The sequence below is a fragment of the Cylas formicarius genome, unplaced genomic scaffold (assembly GCF_029955315.1).
Source record: "Cylas formicarius isolate icCylForm1 unplaced genomic scaffold, icCylForm1.1 PGA_scaffold_4__25_contigs__length_36172078, whole genome shotgun sequence".
NCBI classification, from domain to species: domain Eukaryota; kingdom Metazoa; phylum Arthropoda; class Insecta; order Coleoptera; family Brentidae; genus Cylas; species Cylas formicarius.
The window spans coordinates 33,006,118-33,019,168 of record NW_026844334.1 but is presented as its reverse complement, the minus strand read 5'-3'; the positions used below and the strand labels follow the sequence as shown (position 1 = coordinate 33,019,168).

General features: G+C 41.0%; 1 protein-coding gene across 5 annotated transcripts in view; it reads left to right on the top strand.

Annotated features, from left to right (window-relative positions):
- Positions 1–13,051, top strand: part of LOC132701184 (F-box only protein 28) — a 149,418-nt gene that overhangs the window by 87,428 nt on the left and 48,939 nt on the right. The window lies entirely within an intron of this gene.

Below are 13,051 nucleotides of genomic sequence, written 5' to 3'. Positions count from 1 at the left end.
TCTTTATTCATAATGTGTGTTCGGTTGCGATGGAAGATTTAAAACCCTTTGTTTCAATACCTTCATTATATTCTCATTTTCGTTCGTAAGTCGCTCCATTTTGGATACAATATCATGAAATTGCTGTGACAAAACGGCGACTTTTGTCATGTGCTTTTCCAAATCTTTCTTTGCGCTCATTTCGCTTAGCTTTTGGTGGAAAACTTCGCGAAACTGCCTAATTTCATTTTCGAGTGTAGTGCTACTCATTTTCAGTTGTTCTTCAAGACGCGAGAATTTAGTTTTGTCTTCAATTTGTAATCTTTTCGTGTACGCTTCGAGTTTCTGTCCAATAATCTTTCTCAATGCAATTTTTAAGAAATTACTTGTCTCATCCACATATTTTTTGTTAGCCACGTCACCGTCGTCGCTAGGCGTTTGGACATTGCAAATTTTTAAATTGTTCATATTGACGTTTCCGTCTGGCATATAATCGAGGGCGCTTCTAATCACAGTATTAGTGAAGGGTCGTCGCAGCGCGCTAGAACGTCCAAACTTGTCCAGACTCATCGTTAAACTAACGTATAAAACCTGATTCTTTTAGCTCTTCAACGATTGAAACTATTTCGTTATCATGAGACGTGTTGCCTGCGTGTTTCGACGCGATTAGTAATTTCAGACGCTCTACGAGTTCATTGACGTCGTCCCAGTATACATATTCAGTAGGAGCGTCATTATAACGCATATTATAACCTTGACCGCTGTACGAGTACGAACGCGACTGAGATTTTATTAAGGGTCGGATGACCTTGGTATATTTTGGTACAGTCGATGCGCCTTTCAGACGTCCGATCGCGTCCCTGTGCACCTGGGTAGCCTCCATTATTTTTTTATATTGTGCCAAATCGTCTTTTGTGTATGCTATGGGATCTTTCAAAAACACCAAATTATACAAGCCGCGGGTACCGGAATATCTCTCGCCGTCTACAATAATATCGCCAGATCCTTGATGAAAATCCAGCGATTTATTGCCGAGAAACCATTTGGATGATATTTTGTCGTAAACGGGTCCGTAAACAATATCGGTGTCGGGCGATTTTACCCATAAATTTTGAATATATGAATGGGAAATTTCTGGATATTGTTCCAGGTATGATTGAAGGGATGCGTTGGCCACGCTCGATGTGTCAAACACATCATCTTCCTCCTCATCGATATTTTGCATCTCAACGCTCTTGGGATCCGGCGTTTCCTGAATTTCTTCCATAGGCAAAAATGATACGTTAACCTTATTTTTTGTTTCTTCGTTCGGTTCCTTTTTGTGTTCCCGCTTGACACCTCGACGTTCAGTTTTTATTTCTGCCGGTGCCGGTGATAGCTTTATTTTTGCTATACGTTCTAGCGGCTCGCTGACGGGTTTGAAAAGCTTCCGAATTGACGCATCCTCTTCGCTCTTACCCAATTTTAATGTTAAGTACTTCTTTCGAATAGATCTAGACAACTCGTTTACTTTTTTTTTAGCGCCGCGTCGGCGATGTCGGCGGACGTCGCCTTCATGACTGTTTCTATCGACAATTAAATATCGACTTTTATATATTTATCGAAACCCTTGCGGTAGCGTCCGTTTTTTACGTCGAAATCTTTGACAATTATCAAACAGCCGTACTTTTCTTTCCAGCACTCGGAACAAATTTGTTTAAACGTGTCGTATGAAACGTCGGGTGAGACATGTTCATCATAAACGTGACGTAAATTCATGTCATCCTGTTTAAACAACGCGACAATATTGCAATTGTCACGTATCAATTGCTTGGGTACCTTGGAGTATGTCTGACAGAGATAAATAGCGTCGATGGCCTTGTGTCGGCACATCGAAAAATACTCGCGAATTTTATCTTGCTTGTCGCACGCCACGTCGTCGAAAATAAACACAGAATTCTCTTTCGCGTCGCTGGGGTCGATTATCGAGTCTCTTTCACTGTAGGGATAATATCCAACTCCTTTGACATTGCTCAATACGCGAGATAACAGTTGATATTTTGATTGATACAACGACTTTGAGTAGACGTAAACGTTTTCGAAACTTGCCCCGTTGGGGTTAAAGAGTAGCGCTAACATGGTGTTGGTTTTGCCGCAACCGCTAGGTCCGCAAAACACCGCCCTAAATGAATTGGGTAGCAGTTGACCGTGTTTGCTTTTGTTAAAGAAACCATCTCCGCAAACCAAATCTAAATTATCGATGGGGAGCTTGAGTTTCTGCTGCACCACCCGCATGACTACAATGTTTATTCGAGACACCTCGTATATATATATATATACGACACAAGCAATTTCCTTTAATTAGTATGTTATGCTTCGCGTCCGGAAGTGGTCTCGTTAACACGCTTATTAACAAGTTACCTTTTGAAGTACACATTCCGGGTTACCAGTTTTGCGGTCCCGGTACAAAATTGGAAAAACGCTTGAACCGAGGCGATAACGGGGTGAATCCTTTGGACGCTGCGTGTAAGGTACACGACATTGCCTATTCGCAAAACAAATCGTTAGACGAACGTCATAAAGCGGATAAAGAATTGGAAACGCGTGCGTGGCAGCGAGTAAAATCTAAAGACGCAAAGTTTGGTGAAAAAGCTGCCGCATTCTTTGTCACCGCGACTATGAAAACTAAACGTAAGCTCGGTATGGGTCAACAACGGCGTCCCTCTGTTTCGTTTCGACAGGGTGTCGTGAAAAAGGTTCGCAATGCATTAAAGAAGAAACAATTGTTTCATATCGATAACCCTAAAATGCTTAGAAGATCGACACTGGAAGCGCTTCGAGCTGGCAGAGCCGCTGTAAGAAAAGCGGGAGGACGTAAAAAAATTAGGGTACCTAGAATTATACCGTTCGAATCAAAATCGGGCGGTATTTTATCACTTTTACCGTTATTAGGAGCGCTAGGGGCTTTAGGTTCGCTCTCGGGCGGAGCCGCTGCTATCGCTAAAACTGTCATCGATGCGAAAAACGCACGAAAGAAACTCGAAGAGGCCAACCGCCATAACCGAGCTATGGAAGAGATTGGAAAAAAGGGATCGGGTCTATTCTTGAAAAAGAGTCCACGCGGCGGTCTTTATCTGAAGAAACAAAAAAACTCCCAATCAAGCTACCCAGAAGGGCTCTATACGACGTCGATTTAATATCTCTGGCGCGCAAATTAAAAATTCCTCACTTCGTCGAAATAGAGGAACCCACTGGGTAGCATACAAAAAGAAGAAGGGAAACGATGTTGAGTATTTTGACAGTTTCGGTAACCTTAAACCACCCGCGGAACTTGTTAAATATTTCGGCAACAGCGCCAATATCTACTATAATCACGATAGATATCAAAAGTTTACGCAATACAATTGCGGTCATTTGTGTTTGCAATTTCTCTATAAAAAGGACTGAAATCGCTTACCTATAAGCAGTCAACATGTCGATCATATTTACGTTAAAAGGGTACACGTCGACATTATCCATCAACTTTGTCAATCCGCTGCAGTTGGATGAAGATGTAGAGTACGGTTTAGCGCTGATTGGATTCCACTCTTACAACAACATTCCCAACGTAGATAAGGGTTCGAATAAATTTTACTACTTCGATAGTAACAATAAAGAAAACGTAATTGAAATTCCGACCGGGTCCTATGAAATTAGCGACATTGAAACCTACATTAACGAACATCTGCCAAAAAATAAGGAAGAGAAGAATACGATCCCAAAATTAATAGAGGAGATATCAATCAAACCCAACAATAATACGATAAAGTGTGAAATCTACAGCCCCGTATACGGGGTAAACTTTAAACAACACTCGGACAGTATCGGAAAATTATTGGGGTTTTCACAGAAAATTTTGGAGCCCAATATTATGCATTCCTCAGATTTACCCGTGGATATAATAAAAGTGCGAACGATACATGTAGATAGTAACATAACGTCTGGAGCGTTCTACAACGACAGACATTCGCACACAATTTACGAGTTTGCCTTGTCCGTCGATCCGGGGTACGCCATCGACGAAACTCCTAAATATCTAACGTACTTGCCAGTAAACAAACGACAAATCTACAACATTACCCTACAGGTTCTGGATCAAAGCTTTGAGTTGGTTAATTTCCGAGGTGAAGAAATCATCATTAGATTGGAACTTAAAAAATTAACGTAATGTTGATTTTCAATTCAATCGGAGCCGCTGGTGAATATAAAAAAGCGAACATCCAAACGGTAGGGTTAGTAACAAAACCGAGGCGTATCCGTAAAGGTCGTCTTACATTGAGCAACAAACAATTTCTCCGATCACTGGGCTACGATGTTATCGAATCAAATATTCGACATACACAGAAAGCCAAAATTTGATGAATCTATTCAGCGCGTGGAGACCTGCACCTATCATCCCTTTGTGAAATCTTTTTTGAACAACGACACCATTGAGATCACGATCAATCAAGGAGATGCCTGGCTGCTTATGTACGACGCTGCTATTTGCATTAAGGGATCGCTGAAACGTCTCACGGGAACCGACCAAGTGCAATTTGTAAACAATGCAGGAGCATTTTTTTTTGAAACTATATCGTACGAGCTGAATGGGAAAGAAGTGGATAGCGTGCGTGATCCGGGTATAGTTAGTACGATTAGAGGTTATCTGTGTTACTCGAAAGATGACTCATCGCATCTAGATATTTCCGGCTGGAATTTCCCTGAAAATGCGATTCACGATACAGAAAATGGACATTTTAGCATGCGAATCCCGTTACGACACTTTTTAAACATATTTAATGATTATAATATGATAACTTGTGGAAAACAAACCATAAGATTGGTAAGAGCCAGACATGACAAAAATTGTATGATAATTAAACCAATGGGCGGTGTTGCGGCCAGTGCAATTAAAACAACGGCGGAATTAAAAATTGATAGTGTCGATCTTAGGGTCAAGCACATATTTCCAAACGACGAAATCAAATTGGCTCTGCTGAAATCGATTAGATTAGATCAACCCATATTGATACCCTATAGACGATGGGAACTTCATGAATATCCTGCCCTAACCGCGGGATCTACAAAAGAAATTTGGTCTGTCAAGACGTGCGCGGCTATCGAAAGCCCCCGATACGTAATAGTCGCTTTTCAAACAAATCGCAAAGACAACGAAGCGAAAAATGCGACGCTTTTCGATCACGTCGACGTAACGGATATAAGATTAACACTAAACGGAGAATATTACCCTCACGAACGTTTACGATTAGATTTTGAAAAGAATGACTTCGTGGAAGCGCATCACAATTACACGGATTTCTACCCCAGTTATAAGGGATGTGAGGAAAAAACTGCGTTGCTTGACTATATGGCTTTCAAAAACTGCGCGATTTTCGTCATCGACTGTTCTCGAAGAAACGACAGTGTAAAATCCAGCACTGTCGACGTAAAGTTAGACATCGAAGCAAAAAAGGGATTTCCCGCGAATACACGTGCCTATTGCATCATCATTCACGATTGTATCGTGGAACATCTACCGCTCAGCGAGATTGTTCGAAATCTAACATAAATACCGCCGGAGGAACCTAATCTTAACCAGTCATATTAAAAATGCGCATCGTTGCGGTAGATATTCAAGGCTTCCAGTTAGAAGATGGATTTGTCGTTAAAGAAATGGTTGTCTACAATGGATGTCAAATTAGTCATCACGTTTTGAAACCGCCGCGTGAATATTGCACGTTGACCGGTGCAGAAAAAAGGACGGTACGCTGGCTCGAACAATATCATCACGGTCTCAAATACAGTTCTGGTTTTGTTCAATATTCCGACATTGATACGTTGATCGCACTACTGATAGAAAATGCTGACTTGATATACGTGAGAGGAAGATCAAAAATGGAATTTTTAATGTCGAAAATGGATCGGGAAGGTGTCGCATGCAGAATCATTAACGTGGAGAAATTCGACGATGATAATTGGTTGAATCCTCCGAAATTTCAACCGGATCACGCCCATTGCATGTTTCACTCCGGAGGAAGACTGCTCATGTGCGCGTTGAGAAATTCTGCCCTTTTATATAATTGGTTGTATTCAAGGATCCCTGTATGAAATAAAACTTTTTTTATTTAAATAAGACTTTTTATTTCAATCCAAAAAAATTAATAATACATTTACACGTAAAAATAAAGCACGCTAATGCTATGATATGAATACAAATTGCGAAACTGTAATCTATTGAAGTATAATTCTTTTTTCGTTCCATTTCTCGAGTAATATTCTGCGTCATCTCACGCAAAATAGCGACTAAAAGCGTTTGGTTCATCACTTCTCTTTGTTATTTTGCCTATAAAAGATTAGCTAGGAACCGAATACATTTTAGTATTTTACTGACCTTGAACGAGATGAGAGTCTTGTTGCTATGCTACGCTGTCTTTACTACCTGTTCGGACGTGTCGACGATAGTCGCCGCGCTGCCCGAGGAAGGTGTGATTGAATATTTACAAAAATTCGGATTCCTTTCACCTAACGACAACGAATCTAATGGCCTAATGGATTTTCAGGATTTCCATAATTTACCGGTGGATGGTACTCTTAATAACGAAACCGTCGAACTAATAAATAAACCCCGATGTGGTGTAATAGAAAATGCCTTCACGACTGTTTCGCGATGGCAGAAAACGGATTTAAATTGGTATATTCAAGTACCGCCCAGTCACTATCAAGAGTTAAAAGTGCTGGCAACCGAGGTTTTTAAAATATGAAGTGATGAATCAAATTTAAATTTTTTCTTAAATTACTCAGAGCCGGATATAATGATTTTGATGTCTGACAAATATACTACCCACAGACAAAGCATAAGATGTAAAGGGAACGAATCCTGCCCTTTTGCTTTCGACGGAAGGGGTAACATATTAGGACATGCATTTTTTCCAAATCAACAACAAGAGTGCGTGGAAGTTCATTTGGATAAATCCGAAGATTGGTACTACGGTTTAGAAGTGCCTGCGCCCGGAGGAAAGACGAGCTTGTTTACTGTGTTGTTCCACGAAATTGGACATACGTTGGGTTTGGCGCACAGTAACGATCGCAATGCCATTATGTACCCTTGGTATAGCTTAAATTCTAAGACATTGTCATACGACGATGTTGCAGGTCTTCAACGTTTATATGGTAAAAAAACCACAACCACCGCCCGCGTAACAACTCCGACTACAACAACAACAACAACTACCACTACCACTACTACTACAACTACGAAACCTCCGATAGGGAAAAACGAAACAAAAGTACCAGATTTGTGTCACGTAAATCCATCTATATTTTTGGTTACGTCTAACCATCATATGTATCTATTTTACGACAAATGGGTTTGGATAATAAGATTAGGTGATAAAGTCTACATGGAACCTAAAATGATATCAGATTATGTCCCTATTTACGCTCCTATTTCGCATATCTACCAAAGACCCAACGGACAACTTTTGGTAGTCACCGGTGATTCGTTTTATTTACTTCACTTCCCGAGTTTCACGGTAGTGGGCGACCGACAAAGCGTCCAGCGACTGGGTGTGCCTGCGGGTAAAACAGTAAACGCCATTTTTAATACGTATGGCGGTCGAACGTATATATTTTACGGTAAACGCTACTATGCAGAAATAGACGAGTGTTCTTTGAGTGCGAGTGAACACGGTTTTACTACGGAACTGTTTCCGGGTCTGCCCGACGATTTGTCGGGCGCGTTTCGATACACCAACGGACATTTGTATTTTTTCAAAGAGAAAACGTATTACGAATACAACGACTTTTTGAATAAATTAACGAGAGTCGGTGAAATAGACTTGAGTCTTGTCGGAATTAATTGTCCCACAGAGAGTGTCTTTAAACAAATTAGGGATTTGTTACGAAAGTTATCGATCTTTCACAACAATGAATAAGAAGTTAGTTTTCTTCGACGATTTTAGAAGCTTGGATACCGAACAACTTGAATTGATTCCTGTGCAACATTTCTTGGAGCATGTGAGACCGCACGATTTGTTAAATATGTGGCATAAGTTACCAGTACGACATCGCAACAATTTTGAATTGCAAATTCATTTGCCCTGCTTTGTTCACTATAACAGACCGGACAGCAAAATGCATATCGACGGCCCGGCACCTCCCCAGAATAAATGTCATTATTGTTTGAGTGTTATAAATGCAGTTACCGAGATCTAGGATAGATTCATTCGGGCTAGAAACATGGTTTTGTTAAGTGCTCACTTTGTTTTGTTGTCGGCTGTGGTACAAAACGTTTTCTATCTACATAAACCTAAGGATGTTATTGAAGCGTTCGTTTGTTTCAAAAATCATAATAATAGGTCCATTTGGCCCGATACGTGGACGCGTATGCAACTCGCTCAGGTCAACGGAATCGACCAGCTACAAACTTTTAGCGTGACATTGTCGAATAACACTACCGCAGATAAGCCGTATTTAAATTACAAGGTACGTTTCGTTTTCGCGAACCGGAGCTACGAAGACCACGGCGAATGGCAAACGATCGCTATCAAGAATTCCAATAACACCAGCGGCGGCGTTAACGACAATTGCGGTAACGAATACAACATCTCGGCAGATCGAAAAACTATTTTAATCCCGCTATATGTAACTACGTGCGCTTGTTTGCTTCTTTTGGCAAAATGCTTATTCAAATTGACTTAATGTAAATATCTCGCTTAATTACACCGATAGTGGGGGGTTGTTGATATATAAGTGCATTTAAATTTGATACCGAAGTCAGTCTGTTTGTCGCAATGTGTAACAAAGTGGTCACTATCGATGAAAACACGATTTTCGAAATAAAGAATTTAGGTGTCCGTTTCATCTTCAAGAACAAGCACATAGATTTTCAAGTCCAGGATTTTTGGGATTTTTTGTTCTTTCTGGAGGACGAGGTGGGAGAAATCATGTTCTGGAACGACATAACAGTCTACATCGGGAGCAGTATCGAGGTGACCTATTCGAACGAAGAAGAGAGCTGTGAGTTGATACTGAAACAGGATCATGGCGACGAAATTATCCTCGACCGCGATGAAGTAGAAAATCTCATGGACCAGAAACACCGCCTGTACGAAGCATTACGTTGTCTACATATGAGCTAATAAATATTTACTATTGTATCTATAGTTTTTCTTTTATTAAACCGTGATTATTGAGACACTCTATATAAGTCACTCGACTTGTTTACCGACGACCCGATCACCCGCGTCACTGCGCCACACCGTCTCCGCGCCGCACCGTCACCGCCCTCTACCCGGGGGGCCTACGACGGTCGGAGCGCGCGACATCTAGCAGCGACGGGCGGAACCGGGGCAAAACAGGACGCTACACAAGCTGGCGACACAAGCGCGCGACATCTAGCAGCGACGGGCGGAACCGGGGCAAAACAGGACGCTACACAAGCTGGGTGGGGGGCGGAGCGCACTCTGGTAGACAGGGGGGACACTAGGACGCCACGCGCGGGGGGCCCCCGCTGCGGGGGGGTTAGGAAATTGAGGTTATGTACGGTTTCTGTTGCTTATATCGGCACTATATATCTACTTAGGTCGATATAGGCTTTTAACCAAGGCGACTGGCTGAACGAGATGACTCGATGTACCTTTCTTAACTTAGCTCCCAATTGTAGCGCCTGTTTCAGATTACGATAGTGAATGACATACTCCTGCTTGTCGTATAAGGTGGTCAGTAATTTTTGATTTTCGGATTCTGGATGGCAGCGATGTTCGGGACATGGAGGTAAATCTGCAAATTTGTCGTGCAACTCCTCGGGTATTTCCAAATCGACCTCCAAGATGTAGCCGACGTCCGACTCGTTGGATATATTTAAAATGTCAAGATTTTCGATTTGCTGTTCATCGAACCAATTAAAACCTCCGTACGGTAGGTATTGAGACATTGCCCACCCGTATTGGTTATTGACGTCGAAATACATCAAGTATTTATCAACTTTGGAGGGATCGTAACTGTGCATATATTTGTTGTTGGCTTCCGCATATCGTTTGGAGCACTGACTAAGGCCTCCTCGCATTCCTTTCTCGATAAACAAAATCATGTCGACGTCAGTGAGTAGATCTAGTTTTTGCATCAATTTATACAACATGCAGCTCCACGCGTATCCCGGCAGTGTGTACGCATGTGCAGGATCAAGTCCATAGGTCTTATGTGACGTTTCTCGAAACCTCTCAAAAACGTCTGCCAAGAGCAGGATGTCCGTCTTCATATAAAGTTCAGAATAATCCTGCAAATTTCGACATCCAAGTTTCTCCCAGACTTCCTGAACACGTTTGTAATCTTTTTTGGTCAACGGTTTGTCATCCAATATGTTATAAAATGCCGAAATAGGAGGCAAAACAGTTTCTTTCAACGTATTCCATCCATTCATATAATCGTAGGGGAAAACGCCTTTTTGTTTCAATATATTGGCTTGCTCCTCCGACCATTCACTAAATTCGAGCTCCAGTATCGGATATTCCGTTAAATTAGCCGCCAGCTTTTTCCAGGCCACTCGACATAAATCGAAAACTGTCGATGAATCGGAATTTCACCAAGTTGTCATTTAGGTGCCACGTAGAGGAAATATACTTTTCCTTGTTTACAGGTAGCAAGTCGATCGACCCATCACATTTGGCTAGAGCTTTTATTATTATATTTCCGTCATACGACGAAAGATTATGAAATACTACGGGAACGGTGTGGCCATCCCTAAATTGGAGATTACAATTTTCGTGTGCGGGTCCCCTGTATTTCCCAGTCAGGTGACAATGGTCTCGAACTTTTTTGTCGTCTTTTTCAAACGCCTTCTCGCATATGTGGCACAATTTAGACTTGTAAAATTCCATTTTTTGTCCAGCTGTTAGTTCATCCATTAATATATCACACAAGAATACCGTCTCAATGTTCTCAGCTAATTGCTCCATCTCATTGCACAACCATTCCGCACAATCCTCTCCCGTGTACGACCGATAATATGAAAGGGAGTCGTCATATGAACATTTAAAATAATAGCCTAGAGAGTACGGAACATGGCGCTGATACTTCTCGGTGTCGGACGCTGATTTATCACATTCGGGAACCAAAAAACATTCCGTGTCGGCATAAACAATAAAAGGAACCTTCTCTTTGTACTTAAAGTCCTTGAATTGCACAAAATTCTTGCCTTCTTCGGGAACCCTCGGAATTTCCAAATTTTTGTTTCTCTTCTCACAATCATTGGCGTGCTTCGCTAGCTTGTCCTCGGAATCAAAATAGTGCAAGCAACGCTCACAAAAATATTTTCTACCATCATGTTTCGAAAGTTGGGATGATAAAAGCCGAGACATACTTTTGATCCATACATAATGGTACGTAACGGGCGTAAAATCGATGGGGTCTTTTTCGGTAAAATACTGACTTTGTATCTGTAGTAGGTTAACGTGTTTGACCTTTTTATCTTTGGTCAGATAAGCAGGAACAACTTGAAACCTATTGGATGATTTTTTCAGCAGCCTATAAACATTCACCGAAACATTATTTTGACCTTCGAATCTGGGAATTTGCCGCAATGTTATTGGAAACTGGATGCCTTTAAGACTTAAAACATACTGGGGAGAGGGATAAGACGAAGTCTTTCCACAGTTTGATCTAGCAGGAAACAGAGCACAGACCACTGCCCAGGCAAAGCACATTTCATCAGAATTTTGCACGTTAATACAGGCGTGTTTTCTTGCTATCGACTCCGGTAACTTCAGGTAACTTCCGGCGTGAAGTGGATTAAACTTGTTGATATTGACCATTAAATTTAGGATTTTCTTCAAAGCCCATCCGGAATCTTTTTCTTGGAACTCCTCTAATTGGGTTTTATTTGGCAAGACAACGTTTATCTCAAACCATTGTTCTAAATTAGTATCTTTGTAGATTGCTGCGTTCGAAGTTGTAAAGTATTTAATTTCCGTCTGGATTTGATCAGTCTTTTGAATTTGAAATTCTCCCCCGAAGACAGCGTTTATTTTAACGGCCTGGTCCGTTTTCAGCGCGTTGTTGACACGTCGTCGAAACAGTGCGAAACAGTCTTGGAGGAAACTCTGCACTTCCTTATGTTGAAGGTTAGTTATGACGCCAGTCCTGAGGCGCGATTCAAATGTTGAATTAACATCATCCCAGTGAACGCGATCTCTCGCAGTTACGGGTCTACTTCCCGAACCTCTCTTCAGCATTCCTTTGAATTGACTCCGAAACGATTTAACTTGGACCATTTGAGCTACCAGACGTTGTTTTTCTCCCACCGTTTTCGTAGTCCGCATTTCCTTTTGGATTCTTCTTATCGCTTGAGTACATTCTTTCATACCCTGAGTGACATCATCATTTTTAGGAGAAGCCAGTAAAAGAGCCAACAAAGCTCTAATGGCTCCAATAAGCGCTTCGACCACAGACATTTTTTTCACTGTGCCGCACACGTACAAAACTGAAAATCCCAATTTGAGTGACCTGTAAGGTAAACTTTGGACGGACGTAGCACTGAACGCTATTGTGTGGTCCGGGCCTTTGATAGAAGATTTTTGTGAACTGTTGAGTAGTAACACGGATTCTTTAAAATAAATCGGCCCAACGACACGTGCATAAAATTTATTTACGCGAAATCGTTATTTAAAGTATCACAAAATTTAACTTTGGCAAACTAAACAAAAGTAAAAGTTTCGTTGACATCAAACGTTAATATAGCAGCATCCTATAAAGAAACCACAATAATTTTTATAGATCATTATTGCTAAACTCAAAAAATGGTAAATCGATCTTGTTTTTTTACATCAGAACCCTTAATACCCAAAATAAGTCAAAACTTAAGATCACAAGGTCAAATTAAAATTTGTAGAATATAATTGAACGTTCATAATTCCAACGAAATATTGTATTCTAAATTTAGTGACTGGTCCAGAATGGTGATGCTTTATTTAATGTGAAATCGCATATCGGATGATTCTACGCATAGCAAAGTCCTTGATATTTTGAAAATATTTAATATTCTCAGTATTCATACCTGTATTATTTTTTATTTTATCGT